Source organism: Chinchilla lanigera, unplaced genomic scaffold (genome assembly GCF_000276665.1).
Source record: "Chinchilla lanigera isolate Chin_1 unplaced genomic scaffold, ChiLan1.0 scaffold00043, whole genome shotgun sequence".
NCBI lineage: Eukaryota > Metazoa > Chordata > Mammalia > Rodentia > Chinchillidae > Chinchilla > Chinchilla lanigera.
The window spans coordinates 14,524,992-14,546,821 of record NW_004955444.1 but is presented as its reverse complement, the minus strand read 5'-3'; the positions used below and the strand labels follow the sequence as shown (position 1 = coordinate 14,546,821).

Below are 21,830 nucleotides of genomic sequence, written 5' to 3'. Positions count from 1 at the left end.
ACACAGCCCAGAGGCATGGTGCCAGTCTCATTTTATATTGGGGGAATTTGTCATATCACAGACCTCAAACTTTGGGGCCCCATCCTAGACATCCTTGCTCTATTGCAGTAAGAGGCATATAACTGTGAGACTACTCAATCTGGATTCTTACCTCTGTCTCCTTTTTTCCATCACTAATTCTTGTAAGACTCTCTGTCCTTTTGTGAGGCTTTCACAAGCAGCTGAGATAGAGAATTCTACACATTCAAGTCCTAGGAGCATGGTTCCAAATAAACTGGTGGGTGAAAGTGAATTTTGTTAACAATTCATTTCTTTCCTAGGGAAGCAAAAGTCCTATTGTAATTATATTACTTTCTAAAGAATCCATGCAGGAAAAAATAAATAGTTCTAATCCAATCCACTTAAGCGTGAATAGGGCAGGGTCACATTTTCTTTGAGAACTTGAAAAAGTATTTGTCATCCTTACTCTGTACAGAGGTCCACAGCTGCTAGGCAATATTATATATCAAGATGCAAATCCATTGGACGTATCCATGTCTTTTTCCAGACTGAACAACATGTGTACTTCTATCCTTGGGCAAAAGGAGTGACCAGACCTTCTGGGAGGCTTCCAGATAACCAGGCAGGAGGGCAACCAGGTGCAAGCTTTTTGTAGATTGAGCAATCTGCTCAATGGGAAAAATCCAACCATCTGTCCTCTTTAACACAATCATCTGACCCTTGTGAGCAAAGAGAATGTTCCCTGACCCAAGAAGGGATAAAATGATTGCACTTACCACACTTTAGACCTTTGCGGATCTCACTGTTGTGTGCTTTAAATGGAGCTATCTCCTACAGGGACACCTCTTCTTCCCTTGCCACAAAAATAACCAAAAGAAGAGAAATTGAAATATTCCCTCCTTGTCTTCAGCAACATATCTATAAGATTAGGCAAAAACAATTCTCAGGAACCCTCCCTCAGCAAATATACCTGATTAACACAGTTAAAGACCCAAAAACTTGACATCTATACATCAGTGCTGGGGGTCATAGCCCTGAGGTCCACCGAAATTCTGCAAAGTTACAAAGACATGCAACTTGAGTTTCTGTCCAGTGTCTTCTGGGTCTTCAATATTTGCACCTGTAAAAATGTGTAAGGTTATTTGGGTCAATGTCTAGCAACTCCAGAATTATAATTTAAAGACTCAACCATGTAATATTTATTTTCTTCCCCCCTTGTGCTTCATAGGTTAATAGCTCAAGCGGTTTTCTGTTATTCTTAGGATTTTTCTCAAGGATTTTAAATGTTTCTTTATGCCAAACACCATAGTATGAATACTAAGGTACAGCCCACAACTTGAAAATTAATTGGTTAACTAATCAATTAATCAGTGAGTCCTCGGGATTGAACCTAGGGCCTTGGGCATGCTAGGCAAACACACTTTCATTGAGTTATATCTCCAGCATGGATATGTAATTTTTAAAGTAAAGGATTACCCTATGTGTTAGAGACAAGTCCTCCTGACACATAGAGGCAGGAGGATGAATCCTTTGTTTATCAAAATTATGCAGTTTGTTATGCTTTTATTTGGTTTTTGCATGATTCCTCTGGCTTTGGCTTCTTAAGCAAGCACACCAGCAAATGTGCCAAGTACAAGTTCCAATGTCACCATTTCAAGAAAGGAGGGCCTTCAGCTGATGAGAGGAATCACTCATCGCATCACCAGAATAGTAAGAAAGAAATGTGTCCTTTGGACCAAAAGCCAACAGATAGTGGGCTGGCTGCAGAGAAGCACAGAATTTGAAATCCTCTCTTTTCCTGCATTGTTTTGAGAGATGACTGAGTTTTGAGAAGCCCAGTTTTTTATCTATCAAGTCACATGGTAATAATTAGAGATCACATTTAATGAGCATTTATTATATGTCAGGAAATATGCTAAATACTTAAAATTATCCCATTTGCTCCTCCTAAAATATCAGTGACAGAAATGCAGTCATTATTTTCCTTTCCCAGACTAAATAACTGAGGTTTTTGCCCTGTAACATATAATACAGATATTGTTTTATAACCCAATTATAAGATGACGCCTGACATAAGGGATATATTTAGAAAGATCTTAGCCTGAAGCAAGAAACTTATTGAATTATATCACACCACAGATACTGAAAGTTACTAAGACAGAAGCAAACATTTTCTGATACTTTCTCCATAGTTCTGATACTCTTTATATTTCTTCATAATCTCTGTGCTTTGATTTTTGTTTTCCTTTAAAGTTTTTTGTCTGTCTTTGCCAAGGAAAGGACTTATATAACTGTACTTCTAAGTAGTTTCAATGAAGAGGTTCTTATGAATGTAACCACTGGAACTACCCCAAACAACACCATGGGAAGTTCCTTGCACACCATTTGTGTGCGAGGCAATATAATGATTCATATTATAGATCCCCTCCCACTACCTAGAAATTCTTTTTTGAAAAAAAAAACCTTGTTCACATTATTTTAGCAAAATATCAATTTGTATGTTTCAATCAGGCTGGGAATGATGATACCATGGAGATATAACCTGCCCTAGATTTCCTTCTGCTATGGTTTCCACACTTTCTATTTGCCCTCTAAGGGGGTGACGCTTCATCTCATGATCTTGGAAAGGAAGCCCAAGAGAATCTATTACCATAAAACATCACCCAGCAGTCTTATCACATCCCTTGACAGTATCGCTTTAGTTAACATTGAGTTAGTGTTTCTATTATAAACCCAATTTACTGGAGAGGGGAGGGCAAGAAGGAGAAATGACCTCATAGGTCAACTGTGCAAAACGACACGAGGCTGAAAGAGTCCAGAGCAGAACTGTCAAGCTACTGCATCTAAGAGAAAAAGAATTCATTTATGCTCCATACTTACTTATGCAAAATAAGGTAGCATAAACATAAGCTAAAAGTACACAGTACCACCAATGGGCTTACCATCAGTGTACCTTCCCACTTTGGTTGGCAAAAGGAAAAACAAAGCAAGATATAATAGGAAACCAAATAAACTAGGAAATGGAAAAGCTAAGTTCTAGTTCTGCTTCTGCCACTAACTAGCTCCATATTACCAACTGAGTTGACACTTAACTAGGAAGTTGTGGGTTCTTCATTCCCTAAAACAGTCTATATAGACATGAGGTCTATCTGAATGCACACTGAAGCTTGGAAGCTCAGATCAAGCCATAGCCCTCCCTGATCAGGTGAAAGTGATCCAGATTATGTGAACTTTGCCCCAGCTTCCCACTGGGGAGACATTAAATACCATAGGACTGCACTCAGACCCCACTCCCTGAGTCTGCCCCACCCCCTCCTAACTCTGCCCTCAGCTTAGCCATGGAGAATTTTCCAGGCAGTGTCCGGGAGAAAAGAAATAACACACATTTACCTTCAGTAGATGAACAGGCTCTTGGAAGAGGCCCCAATGCTTCTAGACTCCAAGTGTAATCCAGGATTTATTTAAATATGTTTAGTAATACATAGAAAACTCATAAATTCATAATTATATGTAATATACTTAACATATGTATATATATATGACTTTACATATACCCTATATGGATGTATTAACATTTGCAGGTAATTTCATGCACTTCTTATTATTATATAATTTAAATAATTTTATATAATGTGTACATAAAATCACATATGTAAATTTTCTCACGAACATGTATACACACTGGCCTTAACGATTAACCAACAGATTTGAGTTTCATGTACAAAAAAATATGGTTTTGTGAATCATTTTTACCCATCCACCTACAACTATAATTTAACAACTATAATTTAATAATCTTTGTATAATTAAGATATGATCAGTCACAGACAAGAAGTGTAGAAAGCTCTCGAACAGAGAAAAGAAATCAAGAAAATCAATCAACTTGTTGCTGAAATGAAAAAAATCTTGATTAGTGCTTCAACTACAATTTGATAGAGGTCATTCAACTATTTGAGGAATACTTCTGCCTTCAGAATTGTAGTATTGCATTTTACGTGAAATTCTTTTGGGTACTCTTTTAAAAGGGTAAGAATATTATAAAGATTTACTTGTGAAAGATACGTCAATAAGTTAATATCTGCTTGGAGTTCCACTCTCTTGAAAAGAGGTTTCAGAGTAAATGTCAATGGAAAGTGAACGGGTGACAGAGGAAAGGGAAAAGAGAAACAAGGAATTACGAATAGAAACCCTGAAGTTGGTCCTGTGAACATCTTAGTTAGGGAAATAGCACTAAGAAATAAGGGCTCAGGGCTGGGGACATAGCGCAGCAGCACAGCGCCTGCCTGGCAAGCACAAGATGGTGAGTTTGATTCCCGGTATCCTCCCCCTGTCAAAAGAAAGAAAGAAAGAAGGACTCGATCGTAGAAGGAAACTTCTCTTTTTGTTTAGTGGCAACAGAAGTTACAGGCAAGGAGTGTGAGTATCTCTGGGATACTCACGGTGTTCCCGTATAGGAAGCAAATGCCAGTCATTGGGTCAGAGTAAGAGGCATATCCAGATGATCAAGCACTGCTAGGCACGAAGACACACGAAGAGTCAGCATTGGGGCTGTGGAGACTGGCTGATGTGGCCTGCATCCTGGCCCTGCTAACAAAGAACCCTGTGACCTTGGCCAATGACTGAACCTCTCCCAGCTCTGGGTCTCAGAACTGTAAACAGAGTGTTGTTACAACCAGTATCCCCAGGGGTGCCACAGGGTCAAATATAGCAAAGCATGAAAATAGCCTTACCCAGTGCCCAACACCTTGCTCACAAGGCCCCACATGGCTGCTTCGTTATCTGTAGAGGAACTGAGGGGCAAGCAGACTTCTGCAGGCTGGGGTTCCTTGGGAAGTACACCAGCCGGGATGCTAGGACTTGGAATTCTGGTCGACCTGAAGCAGGGGGCAACGCCAGGGAAGCCAGCTGGAAGCATTTCCTGTCTGCAGCTTTAGGTATGACGAGTAACGAAGCTGTGGGTGCAAATAAGAATCAGAAGGAGAAATCAAGAACAATGCCTGAGAACAGGTGGTTGACCCCTTCTACCTCTCCTGTTATTATAACCTGTGCTACTGTGTGCCCACCTGCATCTGTCCTGGATTCCACAGATGAAACACAATCCAGAAAAGAGCCAAGCGCTTCCTCTGAACTTACTGATGGGGGATTCATCAGTCATTTAACTCTGTAGCTCTCAGATTTCTCATTCATAAAATAGGAATAATAATTATAAAAATAATGTTTAAAAGACATATTGGATGGGTCAAAAGAGAAACTCTAAGTAAAAGTAGTATTTGGTCCTCTTTTAGCTCTTTAGAAATTTCATATCCTTAACTGACATTAGGTGTGGTGAAGCTTCCTACCTTGTAATAAACAATACACTTTCTTGAAAAGCTCATCTTGCTACTTCACCAAGGCCAACTGATCTGTGCTAGAATGTTTGTAGCTCTACACGGCACACAGCTCTCACTTTCCCTAGACAAGGCAAATGCTCTCTGCTGTTCACTCTCCACAGGGGCCCACTGCCTCTACAGCTGCTCTGGTGCTGCTGGGCCACTCTGCTGTAGTTAAGACCATAGTGATTCCATGGAAGTTATACCCCATCCTCTCCAACGGGTAAGTGCGGAGGTGTCCAGAAACCTGAGTCCTTATGGTCCTTATTCTGATCTGAAAGACAACTAGTACGGAGTCTACACCAAGGTCGCCAAAGTCATGCTTGAAAATTTTGCCCATGGCCCATCTTTATCCACAGCTTTGTTATTCTAAGAATTTTAAACAAAACCGCTATCACAGTATTAAGAATTACAGTAAACTTAATCACATACACATACTTATCTATAGATGTGTGTACAGCTGCATCTCCTAGCCTTCAGGAGATGAAGCTATTTCTCTTTCCATCATCAGTGGTTTCCTAATGTCCAGTTCCACTGATTTAAAATTACAAATGTAGAAAATTTTTTCAAGATTGGAAAGGAGACATATTTGGGCTTTCACTGAATGTATGGAAGAATACCCCACTCCTAACCGATAAGGTAAAGATTCCCCTCGTTTTGGGAGGATATAAACAAGGGAGAAGAAATAAAAAAGCAAGCAAAAAGAGAAGTTTGGCTTTGTCTGAATGTACCAAGGTAGACAGCAAAAATTCTAATTTTTATACTTTCAACAAAACAAAGTTTATACAAAGGAAAAAAGTATTAAGAATACTATTATTTTGCTTGATAATTATTAGTCAAGCAGTCAATAAGCAAGAAAGCATCCAGAAAGGTATGTGTAGGGCCAGGGGTATATCTCAGTGGTAGAGTACTTACCTGACATGCACAAGGCCCAGCGTTAAATCTCCAGTACCACAAAAAATAAAAACAAAAAATTTAAAAAGCGGTGTTTGTGTGTGTGTGTGTGTGTGTGTGTGTGTGTGTGTGTGTTGAGAGAGACAGAGAAAGAGAGAGAGAAGCAGAGAGAGACAGACAGCATTCACCAAAGACAATGGAATATAGGATAGAATCAGCTGGCTATAGCAGATAACTTTTAAGAATATGTGTGTGTGTGTGTGTGTGTGTGTGTGTATATATATATATATATATATATATATATATATATATATTTAAGTTCCTATAATCACTTAAGATTATTGCCCCAACCATAAATTATCTTAACAGAGTGAAAATAACTGTATAATTTTATAAATATAAACACAACGAAATAGACACAGAGATACATACGCAAACATGCAGTAAATTTTTAAAGCTTTCACAAAGGTATTAAAGAGTATTAAACTATAATTGTATATAACTCAAAGATTCCCTTTTGAAACTACCATAGTGCAAGCACATCTTCCCCAGAAGATGCACATAATCAAGTTGGGGTCAGGACAGAAGTTGTTGTTTGTACTCTAGTGTCCACTGCCCACTTCTCCCTGGCAAAATAATTTTTGGATGGGCAAGTGATAGCCCAAAAGGGTAATCCTTCTAAAACTTCTATGGACTCGGGGCTAAGTTCCAGCCAGTGGCAGAAAGGGAAAATTACATTAGTAATTTCTGAGTTATGACCTTCAAGGGAACATATGTGCACTCCTCTTCCTTTTCCTCACTTTCTGACACCTCAGTGTGGACAAGTTGTAGCCATCTTAGTCCATGTGAACAGGGTAAACTGTCAGGATAGCAGAAGGACACCCTGGAGAGCACCTGGACCTTTGACTGTTTAGCTCATGAGCTTCAGTTGTGTATGTGAGTAGAAAAAATCTGTCTTGTACAAGCTACTGCTATTTTCAGTCCCTTCCACAGAAACCATGCTTGTATTTTAAGACATCAGCTCTGTTCTTTGCAAGAGGCCTGACACTGTGCCACTGCATTTGCATCAGCTAACACGCCAGAGTTAGAATATGACAGAGTACAAAGCACTCCATAGTCTTACTCCTGATACAAATGTGTCCCACTGGAACTGTCGCTGTGCCATCCAATAGTGATACTCATCCACATGAGTGAGGACACTGGTGCAACACAGAAGGGCAAAGGAGTTGACAGACTCGTGAGCAGCTCTCAGACAAAGGGAACTTGGATTAAAGGATAAGCATCTGGTCTCCCTGTCTTTCACTGGAGATTTCTGAAGATTCCTGCATGGCTTTGTGGAGATTTCTCTAGCCCACTTAGACTTAGTTGCTGCCCCCATTAACACACACACACATGCATGCATTCACACACGTGCACACACACACACACACACACACTAAGATTTTCTCCTTTTCCTATATTACTTTCCCCATATTCCCCCTGTGCTTCTTGTGTTCTGCTCTCGAATAAACCACATAGCCATTGTTTTGATGATCTGCTTTAACAGAACTCAAGCTAAATGACATCTACTTCCTTGTTTCCCTCATTACAAAGAGTTCCAAAAGTGGTTACAAAAAAAAGGGGGGGTAATAATGATTGACCAAAAAAATCCCTGTGGAAAATAACTATATATATTTGTCTTAAGATTGTTTGTATGAAATTTCTTAACATCTATGCCACAAATCATACTGGATGTTCTAGTATGCCAGAGTTTTAAGCCAAACCTGTTCATAATATTAAAGATGATACTGGAATTTTCTGTTGTAAGAAATAAACATCTCTAACATATAATAATGTACTCAATAGAAATATTTTGGGCCCAGATAAAAATTTGATCACTCAAAAAACTAGTCAAATATATAATGCTTTCTCAAGGTATTCACAACCCTTTATAAAATTGTAAATCCTTACATGAAGTTTATTTTCTTTCACTTTCTTCTCAGTGAGAGAAAAATCAAGGTACCTCTCCTTTTTGCCTGAAATTACTATTGAAACAATTTCTAGGAAAATCTAATTCCTGGCTTTGATCTTCTTACACTCAGAAGAACTTTTATGTATACATTTGGAAATGTATGCATTGCAGTGCTAACAGTTTACTATTTTGATATTTTTGACTATTAGTAAAACCATAATAGTTATTAATGAAGCCATAATACTTAGTAATGTATAAAAGCAAATGGAAGAATGGTTTAAAGGCTGCTCATTTCTAACATGTTTTATTCATACTAAAATTCATAATAACAAATGTTTTTGTTTCAAAACAAATCTTGAGAAAAATGCAGAAAATTCAACCCAACTAATTTTAGGAGGTCTTACTGCTTTGAAAGGCAGGTCCTTTCCATGAAATAATGGATTACAAACTAACTAATACATTCATTGGTCCCTTTTATAGAAAAGCCATCCAACAACTAAGACAAAGAATACTTGGCAAGGTGACTTCTTTGGAAAGAGATTTATGTGATAATCACACTACATTAGCTGTGACCAGATAGGATAGGTCAATCTTATGAAATGTTCACATTGCTCTACATATTAAGTCATTACATTATCTTTGATGTCATAGTGTTTTGTTTTCTAGAATTTAAAGTCAGGCCACCATTTATCTACTGACTTTAACAAGGTAATGACATATGGAAGAAACTGGTGTAGCCTAGATTTTATAGTGTATGGATGCCACTGAGGTCACATAAATATTGGTGCTGAAATTATAAACACCTCTTGCCAGGAAGTGCTTATCTACAGTCAATAGAACTTTGGCCATTTTTTATGGAACCCAGGTGTGATTTCTCAAGTTTATTTGAGTTCTGCCAGGCTGCCAGTACTTCCTGTAGGAATCAAGTCTACCACCAGTGGGCCTAGGGTTCTGTACCTAGTCTGCCCAAATTTTGCTCCTAGTAGTATCAGTCCCTTCCAGGATCTGTGCCTACAGAGTTGTCTCTTTCTCAAAGTATGACCAGGGGGCCTTGAGAAATACTACCCACCACAAGGTCTCACCAAGTCTCTCCAGAAATCCCTTCCAGCTTTTGCTCCTGAGCCTGGTCTGCTGTCAACAGCTACTCCCATAAAAGTGAAATCTCACCAAGAGGAAAGGGAAAATGTTCCCTTAAATGTTTAAGGAAGGAACAAAACATTTCTCTTAGAATACCCCAAATCAGATGAAATACAGTTCTTCTACTGCATAGAAAAATATTAGACTATTCAAAGTGAGTAGCAGTTTAGTCCTTTAAAGTAATATCACCGTAAACAATTCCCTTTGGGGGATTTCTCACATCAAAACAACAGACTGGGGCTGGGGATTTAGCTCAGCGGCAAAGCGCCTGCCTGGCAAGCGCAAGGTCGTGAGTTCGGTTCCCGGTACCGGAGAAAAACCAAAAAAAAAAAAAACAACAGACTGCCCAAGCCCTACAACTTGCAACACAGAACACAAAGTTCTTAAAATTTGAAATCAAAAACTTTATTTTTAGCCTTCTATAATTCTAATTAATATATTAAAACAGGAGAGACAAGTTTCAAGAAGCATTTAATCTTTTTTTGTTTTGTTTTGTTTTTTGTTTTTTTGTTTTTCTCCGGTACCGGGAACCGAACTCATGACCTTGTGCTTGCCAAGCAGGCACTTTGCCGCTGAGCTAAATCCCCAGCCCCAAAGCATTTGATCTTAATTAGAAGTTTTATATCCTGCCCTTTCACAGACTTCCAATGAATAGCTTCACAGTTTAGTACTGTGGAGGCACTGAGGCAGAACTCAACATCTCTTGTTTCCTGCCTCCCCTGCCCCCCTCAGAGAATCTTTAAGATTACTGCTTATATAATGTCTATCTGAAAGAAACTATTAAATGAAATAGGTCAGGTGGTGATCTAAATCATCTCTGAAACAATGTCTATCCCTATGAGTTTAGATTTCAACTTTTATGCTCAAGAAAATTAATATTAAGTTACAAAACATGCTAATAATTATAAAAAGGAATTTATCTCAATATCAGCCTTTACATGACTATTATAACATTAATACATATATATATTATCAAAACATTAAGCATTAAAAAAATTGAAGATAACACAACAGCAAACACAAAGTATAGGTACCCACTTTGTTACATTTCAATCCTTCTTTATATATCGCTTCTCGGCCTTTTGGCTAAGATCAAGTGTAATCCTTCTTTATAAACTCTCCCATATAAAGAAGGTCTTAAAGTTTCCTGGTTTCATAATTTGCTTTTGTTACTTCACATATATTATAAGAATCAAACTATGATTTATATGTTTCTCAAACGATCTTTTAAATGGCTCCATAATAGTCCATCAAAGACTACATAGCAGAGTTTACTTAAGCAGTACCCTGTCTTGTTAAATATTTATATTTTCTTGAGTTAGCTAGTACAGAAAAATATTGCAATATATAGCTTTCTGCATAAATCTTTATAAGTATTTCAAATTATTTCATTAGAACATATTCTGTGAAGTGCAATTTGAGAAGGTAGACTGTTTTGCTATAAATATACAGTATTTCCACAGTGTTATTAAATAAGTTAAAAAAATAATAGCCCCATAAATATATGAGTGCACATTTCACTTTATCCCTATCAACTATGAATACCACCATTTCAAAAATAAAAATCTCAATCACCATCTCTGCTGGGGCCTGAGTAAACAATGCAGAGGATGCCATCCACTTCCACAGCCATCTCCACCACTGGGACCCAGGCAAACAGCTCTAGAATGCCCAGAGAATGGCAGCTCTGCTCGCTGCTTCCATGACCAAGGTGAATTGCTGGGGAAGGCCCAGACATGGGAGGGAATGCCAGTGACACAGTAGGCTCCCAGCTGGGGTGCACAGGATGGACAGGAAGGACTAGTGGCATGAAAAGTCTAAAGCAACAATAACCATGTGAGCCAACAGATGGTAAATTAGGTGGAGCAGCATTGTGTTTGGGGACAGTGACACAGAATAGAAGCAGGTGGGTGGGGACACCCCTGTTCTCTTTCTGTTGTTTTGATGTTTGTTTGTTTTGTCTTTCTGTCCTTTTTATTTTTTTCTTTCTTTTTCTTTTGCTCTTCTCTTCTCTTTTCTTTTTTCGCTCTTTTCTAAATGGCTGGGAAGAACTCCAGCCACAGACAACTAATCCAATTTCCCAAACCCAGAGACCAAGTTCAGACAGTTCCTTCATTACTCCCTCATTTTTCTCTTCTGGCTTCTCCTCTAGTTTCCCAAAGTTTTTGTGATCATCCTCTGTCCTCCAACCTTGCTTCTATCTTCTTCTGAGTTATCTTTGTTTTATCCACTATTCTTCTTAAATCTCCTCACCACAGCATAATGACTGTACTAAGGGGAAACACTTTGAATGCAAGCTCTCCAATTTACAATTGGTTCTGTTATAAAATTATAGATTTTGCTCCTATGGTTTAAGGCATAAAATTAATAGCTACCAGTTTGTCAGTCTCTAAACTGTGCTTGACTTTATTGTCACTGCTAATTATACTACTTTATATAGGATGCCATATCTGTAGTAACCAGTTGTTCTCCCTTCTGTAACAATACTGGGAAGCTCTGGGGTAATAAACTCACCACAGCCCAGCACCAAAGAACTGAGCAAAACAGATGCCAACATGACACTCTCAATTAACTGGGGAGGTAGAATGTTGGAACAAACACAAGCCAAGAACCTCCTACACACAGAAGACATCTCTGAGGAACAGACTTTTTCCAGAGAGGACATGATATTTGTGATACACATACCTACTATAAAAACCTTACATTCACCAGCAGAGAAAACAAAATAAAAACTATTGAAATAGAAATTGACAAGATGCAGAAGCAAGATGCAATCTCAGACATCCCACCCACCTAGTACAAGTCCAAGAGACAACAAGAGAGAAGAAAATGGAGGAAACACACTTGAAATTTATGAAATGATACCAACTGAAGTAAAGAAACAAATTCATGAGGCTATAGAGGAAATCAGATCAAAATTAATCTTTCAGCTAAAGAAAAAGAGATGTTAACATTCACAAAGGAATTGCTCAGCAAATCTAGAGTAGATAAAAAAATAGATAATACAAAAAGAATGGAAACTATGAACAATAAATATAAGAAAGAAATAGAATGCATGAAAGGAATTCATAAACATCCAGGAAATTAGGAATTCCACTAAAATCTGGCAAAACCACTTGGAGGAATCTTAACACAGATATTCAGACCTTGAAGACAAGATCAGGGCCCATGATGACGAAAGGAAAGATCTCTTGAGAAAACCAAAAGATCAGGAAATAAAAATCTAGCACCCGCAAGATGATGCAAAGAAAAATAATATGAGAATAGTTGGTGTCAATGAAAAAGCAAGAGCCAACACAAATGACACAAAAAAACTATTTGCAGAAGAAATACCAGGAAATTTCCCAAGCATGGAGAAAGAACCCGACATAGAGTTAAGTGAGGCGTATAGAACTCCATTTATCCATAAACAAAATGTCTATACCCAGACATACAATAATCAAGATCCCAGAAATTCAGCACCAGAACAGAATAATAAAATGTTAGAAAAAAGAAACAGATCAACTATAAAGGAAAGCCCATCAGAATCACAGAAGACTTCTTCACACAAACCCTGAAGTCAAGAAGAGCTTGGAGTGAAGTATTTCAAGTCCTCACAGAAAACAACTTCCAACCCAGATTGATGTACCCTGCAAAACTGTATTTCAAAATTCATTGAAAAATGAGATACTTCCATGACAAAGAAAAATAGAAGAAATTCATGACCATCAAATCAACCCTATAAAGTGTAATGAAAGGTATTCTAGACAGAGATAAAAATGATCACAATTCTAAGAACAACTGAGATAAACCACTAGGGAAAGGAAGGAATTAAGCAATGGGAAATGCAAAGAACCAAAAGCAGGAAAATAACATTACAAAGATAAACCAATACATATCAGTTATAACAATAAATATAAATGACCTCAGCTCACCAATCAAAACAAACAGATTGGCAAAATGGATCAAGAAACAAGATCCAAAATTTGCTATATACAAGGAGCACATTTAACTCAAAAAGAAACTCATGGAATGAAAGTTAAAGGTTAGAAAACAATATTCAATGCAAGAGGAACTCAGAACAAAGCAGGAGTATCTATTCTGTGGGCAGACAATGTTAACTTCAAATGAAGAATGATCAGAAGAGATAAAGAAGTTCACCACAACCTTGCTGGAGGAAAACCTCAAGGGGAAGTGATGACAATCATAAATATGTATGCACCAAATACAAGAACACCCAACTATATAAGACAAATATCAATAGACATGAAAATTCAAATAAGCAAGAACACAGTTGTAACAGCAGACTTTAATACCGCATTGTCAAAAAAAGAGATAGAACAACAAAACAAAAAATCAGCAAAGAAATACTAGAACTGAACCAAACCTGTGAACAAATGGACTTAGTAGACACTTAAAATGTGTTCCACCCAATAACATTACAATACATATTCTTAGCTGCCCATGGGATATTCTTTAAAATAAACCATATACTAGCCTATAGAAAATGCTTAAGTAGATGCAAAAGAACTGACATTATCTCATGCATATTGTCTGATGACAGTGCAGTGAAATTAGAAAGTAATGGCAAAACAAACTACAAAACTCAATAAACACATGGAAATTAAATAACACCCTCCTGAACAACCAATGGATTACTGATGAAATTAAATAAGAAATTAAACAATATTTACAATTTAAAAATGCAGATACAACATATTAGAATCTGTGGGATGCAATGAAAGGAGTTGTAAGAAGGAAATTTATAGCAGTAAATTCTCACATCAAGAAAACATAATGAGCATCAATAAACAAATTAATGCTACGCCTCAAGATTCTAGAAAAAGAAGAGCAAGTTAAGCCCAAAGCCTATACAAGGGAGGAAATTATAGAGATCAGAGCAGAAATGAATGCAATTGACACTAAGAAAACAATACAAAAATTAATGAATTGAAGAATTGGTTCTTTGAAAGAGTAAATAAAATTGATAAAACTCTAGCCAACTTTACAAAAAAAAAAAAAGAAAAACTCAAATTCATCAATGAAAAGGTTGAAGTCACTACAGATCCTGTGGAAAGTCAGAATATCATCAATATCTACTTCAAAACCCTTTACTCTTGTAGGACGGAAAATACAAAAGAAATGGACAGATGCCAAGAAATGTATGGATCAAGAAGCTGAATTAAGAAGACAAAAATTCTGAGTAACCTAATATCAGTTAATGAAATTGAAAACACTATTAAAAGCTTACCAACAAAAAAATCCCAGGTTCTGATGGATTCCTGGATGAACTCTACAAAAAATTTACAGAAGATTTATTGCCAATACTCCTCAAAGTCTTTAATGAAACTGAAAGGGAAGCAATTCTCCCTAACACATTCCTGGAGGCAAGAATTACCCTGATACCAAAACCAGAGAAGGACCAAACCAAGAAAGAGAACTACAGGCCAGTCTCCCTAGTGAACACAGATGCAAAAATTCTCAACTAAACACTAGCAAACAGAATGCAGCAAATCATCAAAAAGATTATACACCATGACCAAGTGGGAAACATCCCAGGAATGCAGAGATGGTTTTATATACACAAGTCAATAAACATAATGCAGCATTATCAACAGAGCCAAAACAAAAATCACAAGACCACCCCAATAAATACAGAAAAAGGTTTTGACAAAGTTCAACCCTCATTCATGATAAAAGAAACACCCTACAAAAAATAGGAATAGATGGTCTTTATCAGCTGATAAAAGCCATCTATGACAAACCAAGAGCAAACATTATACTGAGTGGGCGAAAACTGAAAGTTTTCACCCACTCACTCTAAAATGAGGAACAAGACAAGGATGTCCACTTTCATCACTTCTATTAATATAGTTCTGGAAATATTAACCAGAGAAATTAGAAAAGAGAGAGAAATAAAAGAAATAATGACAGGAAAAGATAGAACTAAAATTATCATTATTCACAGATGACATGATTCTCTACATAGAAGACCCCCAGAATTCCACCAAAATACTTCTAGATTTAATAAGCAAATTCAGTAGTAAAGATGAATATGAAGTCAACACTGAAATGTCAATAGCATTCCTGTATACAAACAAAAAACTCACTGAGAGAAATTAGTGAAATCAGACATTTCACAATAGCATCCAAAAAAAATGAAATATTTAGGTATCAGTCTAACAAAGGAAGTAAATGGTCTATACATTAAATATTACAGTACTCTGAAAAAAGAGATGAAAGAGAATATCAGAAAATGTAAAGATAGCCCTTCCTCATGGGTAGGAAGAACCAACATAGTGAAAATGACCACACTCCCAAAATTGAGATTTATAGCTTACATCACAGAACTAGAGAAAATGTTCCTAAAATTCATTTAGAATGAGAAGAGACATAAAACACTAAAGGCAATCCTGGGCAACAACAGCAAGCCAGAAGGCATTACAATCCCTGACTTGAAATTATATTACAAAGCTATTGTGCTAAAATCAGCATGGTCCTGGCAAAAAAAAAAAAAAAAAAAAAGGAAAGATACTGCAAAAAAAAAAAAAAAAAAAAAAAAAAACATGAGGACCAGTGAAACAGATCAGAATATGCAGAAACAACTATAAACACACTTAGCTATCTTATCTTTGACAAAGGGGCCAAACATGTTCACTGGAAAAAAGACAGCCTCTTTAATCAATGGTGCTGGGAAAACTGGCTTTTCACATGCTGAAGACTAAAATTAGAACTATGTGGGCTGGGGATTTAGCTCAGCGGCACAGCGCCTGCCTGGCAAGAGCAAGGTTGTGAGCTCAATTCCTGGTACCGGAAAAAACAAACAAACAACAACAAAAAAGAACTATGACTATCACCATGCACTAAACTAAAGTCAAAATGGATCAAAGATTAAACAAAACACTAAATCTACTGAAAGACAAAGTAGGTAGAAATCTTGAAGACTTAGGGGTAGGCAGAGAGTCCATGAGTAAAACTTAAACTGCACCAGGAGTACTTCAAAGAATGAACAACTGGGATCTCATCTTATCAAAAAGCTTTTGCTCATCAAAAGAAATCATCAACAGAGTGAAAAGAAAACTCACAGTGGGAAAATATTTTTGCCCACTGTCCTTCAGACAAAGGATTTATATCTTGAACATACAAAGTCTGGAAAAAAATTAGACACCCCAAATTTAAATGCCCAATCCAAAACTGGCCATCTGAGATGAATATGCACTTCTCAGACAAGGAAGTGCAAACATAAAATAATATATTAAAAAATGTTCAACAGCATTTGTCATTTAAGAGATGCAAATTAAAACAAAAATGAGATTCCATCTCACTCAGGAAAGAATGACTGTCATCAGAAAAATCAACCAATAACAAATGCTGGAGGGGCTGGAGAGAAAAAGATCCCTTCTCCACTGTTAGTGGGAGTGTAGACTGGTGCAGTCACTGTGGAAATCAGTGTGGAGATTCATCCAAAACTAGGATTAAAGGTCCCATTTTACCCAGCTATTCCCATTCTGGGTATTTTCCCAGAAGTTTTAAAAACATCGTACCACAGCAATATAGGTGCACCCATGTTTATAGCAGCACAACTTGGAATAGCTAAATCTTGGAAATAACCTCAATGCCCATGAACTGAGGAATGGATAAAAAAAGATGTGGTATATTTATACAATGGAGTACTACTGAGCTATAAAGAAGGATAAACTTGAGGCTTTTATAGGTAAATGGATACAACTTGAAAACATATTCATAAGTGAAATAAATCAGCCTCACATGTGTAAACATCATATTGTCTCCCTTATTTAAAAGACTGAAAGAGTAAATAAAATCCAAAATTTACAATAGATATTATTAAAGGGGGAAGAAACTGCTCAAAATAGAAGAACTATCATGGGGAAAAGGAGGAAAGAAGGAAGGGAAAAGGAGACATATATATATATATATATACACAAACACAATAACTAAGATAAAGATACTGCTAATCACTATTAGTTCATTAAAAAGAATGGTTTGTGCTTATATTGTTTGATTAATCTTTCATGCCTAAGGTAACATTACACAATTTATTAACTACTGTCAATCTCCTATTATCTTGTTTTGAAACTAGCATTGTTTTAATTGGTTTTTTTCTCTTTAAAATAAAAAGGAATTATAAATTAAAAAATAAAATCTCCCTGTTTCTAATCAAGATGGAGTATCAAGGCCCAAATATAACCTTCCAATTCAAAATCTCCAAACACCAGACAAAATAGATTAAACAATGATAGGATATTAGACATCATGTAGCAAAGGACTATCATGCTTGTAAGATGGCAAACAAATGAGGTGAGCACAGTGATGCTCAGCTCACTGTCCAGAGGGAATGAATGAGTGGTAATGCAGAGGAGGAAGCGAGGAAGAGCTCAGAAGTTATTCTGAGCTGAGGAGATGGAAGTAGCTGTTTGGAGAAGCAGAAGAAGCTATAGTTCACAAAGGATAGAGTGACAGCAGTAAAAAAAATTGCATAGAGGGAAAGTGCCAGAGAATTGCATATAGCCCCCTCAAGTCTTTTGCCAAGGACAGGTCAGAGAATGCATGTGAGGAAAGGCCAGGAACAGAACCAACCTAAGGGAATATAGACAACAGTGCTCAGATTGAACACAGAGTAGAAAAGGGCTCCTACTGCCAACAACCAGAATGGGACACTTCATACTTTGGGAGCCATCTGTTCGAGTACTAGGAAGAGTCATGGATCAGTAGTGTGGAAAATTAACCTTAAACTAAATACAGATCCAGTCCCATCTCACCCCACAAAGCTTTAAAGCAAGAAATGAAAGTTTCAGTTTTCAAGTACTCTGATCCCACCCCTAAACAAAGTTCAATAATAATTATAAGAATATAAAATAGCTAACACATGAAAAGGTGAAATTAAAAACATCTGCTAAACAACCAAAAATTACCAAACATGAAAAGAATAGAAAAATACAATCCATAATGAGGAAAAAAAATAAGTAATTAAAAGTAATCCAGAGAGTCAGGGATATAGCTCAGTGACACAAGTGCCTGCCTGGTATGCACAAGGTCCTGAGTTCAATTCTCAGTTCCAAAAAAAAACCACCAACAACAATAAAAAGTAATCCAGAAATAGCATAAATGAAATAAAAGCAGAAACACTGCTAGTTACATCTATCTGTGTGTTCATGAAACTGAAAGAGCATTGAATATATTAGGTAAAGACATGAATGAGATAGCACATCCTCAAGTAGAACTTCTACAAATGAAAGCTAAAATAGGTGAGATGAAAAGTACACTAGATAGGATTGATTGCAGATAATATATTATGGATTAGTGACTTACAGATATAGTAAGCCCTGTCAAATATAAACTTCAGAACAAAGAATTTAAAAAATTGCAGGGCATCAGTGAACTATTGGGAAACTTCAAGCAGCAAAATATACTGAAATAGTAGCTCCTGAAGGAGAGATGCGAAAGAGAAAGACTGAAAAAACTATTCAAGAAAAAAATGGTTCAATTTTGTCCAAATATGTTAAAAATTGCAATTCTGCATATGTAAGAAACTCAACAAACTCTAAGCACAAAATGCCCAAAGAAAATTATACTATAGCTTCAATGCAGTCCTCACTCATATCACAATAATTTTGGGGGCAGGATTTGACAGACTGATTCTAAAATTCATATAGAAACGTACAGAACCTAGATAGTTAAAACAGAGTCAAAAATGAGCGAGGTTTGAAACTTTCCCTACCTGATTGCGCATCATGCTCTAAAGCTTCATGAGTCAAGACTACAATATAGATATAACGATATACATCTGCATTGTTAAAATATGATAAACGGTATAGGTAGACTTGTATTTTTGGTCAATTAATTTTCTACAAAACTGCTAAGGATATCAAATTGCAAATGAATTTTTAAAAACAAATGGCATTGGAACAACTGCTTGTCTGTATTTTTTTAAAAAAGGAATAACCTTAATCCTTACCTCATACTGTAAACTAAAATTAATTCAAAACAGATTGTAGAACTAAATGGAAAAGTTAAAACTATAAAACACCTACAATGAAACAAGAAAAAATTTGAGACATTTTAGCAAATATTTCTTAGTATATAAAAAATATTAGTCTTAAACATCAATAAATTGAACTTAAAACCTGCTACTCAAAAGACATTGTAAAGGAAATCAGACAGCAATTTAAAGACCCTGACGCCATTTGTTTATGCTTCACCACTGACATCTTTCAAGTCCCGCCTCTCCTCCTTTTCCTATTGCCCCTATCAGGGTCAACCTGGGCAAATCTCTTTGGGCACCAGAGGACAAGTTCTGACCACACAAGCTTCCCCTAATTGGAGCATTCACCTTTGTTCCATGCCCTATTCACAATAAAAACCAGAGCCTTCACCACTCTTTTGGACCAGTGGTGTGTTTTTCCTTCTTCCCGAAGAAAGTTTCACTACATGAGTAATAAATCTTATCATACCTTCTCAGTATGCATGTATAACACTATCACTCTAAACATTCAAGTCAAACTTCCATGTAGCGAAGACTACAAAACAATATATATTCGTAGAAACACATATACATGTAAATAAGAAGGTTTGAAGAAACTTCATTACAGTTCCAAACTGGAAATAATACATATGCAATCAGTGGGTAAATAGATAAACAAATGATGTTATATTTATATAAGGTATCATTGGCATGTAAGAGAATAAATTATTGATATGTCCTTCAAATAGTTATATCTTAAAAGCATTCTGATGCTAAATAGAAGCCATCCACAATGGTACACATGTATGAGTGCATTCATATGGAAACTTTAAATTGATACAAGTCATAAACTTTGATAAAAATAAGATCAGAAGTTTCCTAGAGATGGTGAGAGTAATTCTAGTGGAGAACAAAAGAATTTCCTTGGGAAATGTGAATGTTTTATACTTTGATTTTGATGGTGATTACATGGACGTGAACATTTGTCAAAAGGCTTTGACCTTAAAATGACCAATTTGCTTATATGCAATTTTACCTAAATAAGTTGATTTTAAAAAAAGATTTTCAGGTTTATCATGTGACTCAGATGTATCCTACAAAGAGCAGAAAATACTGTCTTAACTAACATCACGAAAAAGATACAGAATTTAGAGGACATCCGAATCATTTTGACTGTCCCTGTAGATAGGGGATGTTTAAAGGGAGCTGGAAGATGCTAGGGTGATATGGCCTTTTAATATTTGACACATAACTGTAATAACAAACACATAAATGCATTTCTGGTGTTAGATAATTTGTTGTGGGAGTCCTGGGACTCAGAACATTTGGCCATCTTAATAAGTATTAATCAATCTTGTGTAAGGATAACATCTGAAACATACAATTCTAGTAAACAAAATTCTAAGGTGAGTTCCTAAGATATAGAGTCATAGCTTTTCTGCAAATCCTTCATAACTGATAGGAAGAACTAGTAAATTTGAGAAAGTACCATGCAATAGTATAACTAGTATCAGGGAATCTTCCAACTACTTTCCTCAGTTAGGATCTTTAAATGACACTGAGGAAGAAACATCCTTAAATGTTCATAAAATTATAGAACATCTACAGAAAAATCTCAGTGACCAGACTTTAAAGCTCTGGCATGTAAATCTATCACAACAGTCTAGAGTGAGTTTTGACATCCTGTATTTAACTTCTTTCCAAGGCTTTCTGCCAATATAAGCTACAAATATTACTGCTTATTCTTGTTGAGAATACCTGTACCTATACTAACTCCCAAGGACATACGTATGAGGAGAGGGGAAGTTACAGAGAAAGAGGTCTGTAGTTAGGGAGTAGAAGTTTGGCCCAAAACCATATCTACAATAGGCTTTGTTAGACACATCCCTATTTTGAAACTATTTTTCCAGTTTCTGAGTGGAAAATGCCTTTTTGGAGTAAACAATCTTAGCCACAGGCAAAGTCTTCATATGCACTCCCTAATGCACCAATAAAGCCTATTATATCAGATGAGGCTCACATTAATCTTTTGAAGTATCTCCTTTATAAAATCTCAAACCAAAATCATTATGACATCCCTGAGTGAGCTTCATATGCTAATATTTTCAGTAAAGACTTTTAGAATGTAAAACTGGTGATTCTTATTATTTATCTAATCAGCCTTCCTATTTGTTATGTGAGAAAATAGATAAATCATGAAGAACAGTGGTAAATTATCCTAACTTTATTCAGATTGTGATTTCAATTGCTCACCAGGAAGTGATGTCCTCATTGGAGCAAATCAGCTAAATGTCTGGCACATGGGTAGGCAACTATTGCTATAATGAAAGCTCCCTTTTAGCCTATTAACAAGAAAATATAAAATCAGTATATTTCACTCAACAAATACTGTAATGCTTAACAAAACCCAGCAGATTTTCATGATAAACAACAACTTAATAAACTAGAAAAAAGGAACTTCCACAACCTAATAAAATGTATCTATGAATTACACAGAATTACACAAAATGGTGAAAAC

The 21,830-nt window shown here is 36.4% G+C and overlaps 1 long non-coding RNA gene across 1 annotated transcript; it reads right to left on the bottom strand.

Moving 5' to 3' along the window:
- Positions 1-775: 775 nt before the first annotated feature.
- On the bottom strand, positions 776-21,598 carry LOC106149349. The gene is made up of 5 exons (XR_001235488.1): positions 21,566-21,598; positions 4,731-4,952; positions 4,189-4,327; positions 971-1,120; positions 776-853 (listed from the first exon to the last, which is right to left on the bottom strand). It is a non-coding gene; the product is annotated as an uncharacterized LOC106149349 (long non-coding RNA).
- Positions 21,599-21,830: the final 232 nt, after the last annotated feature.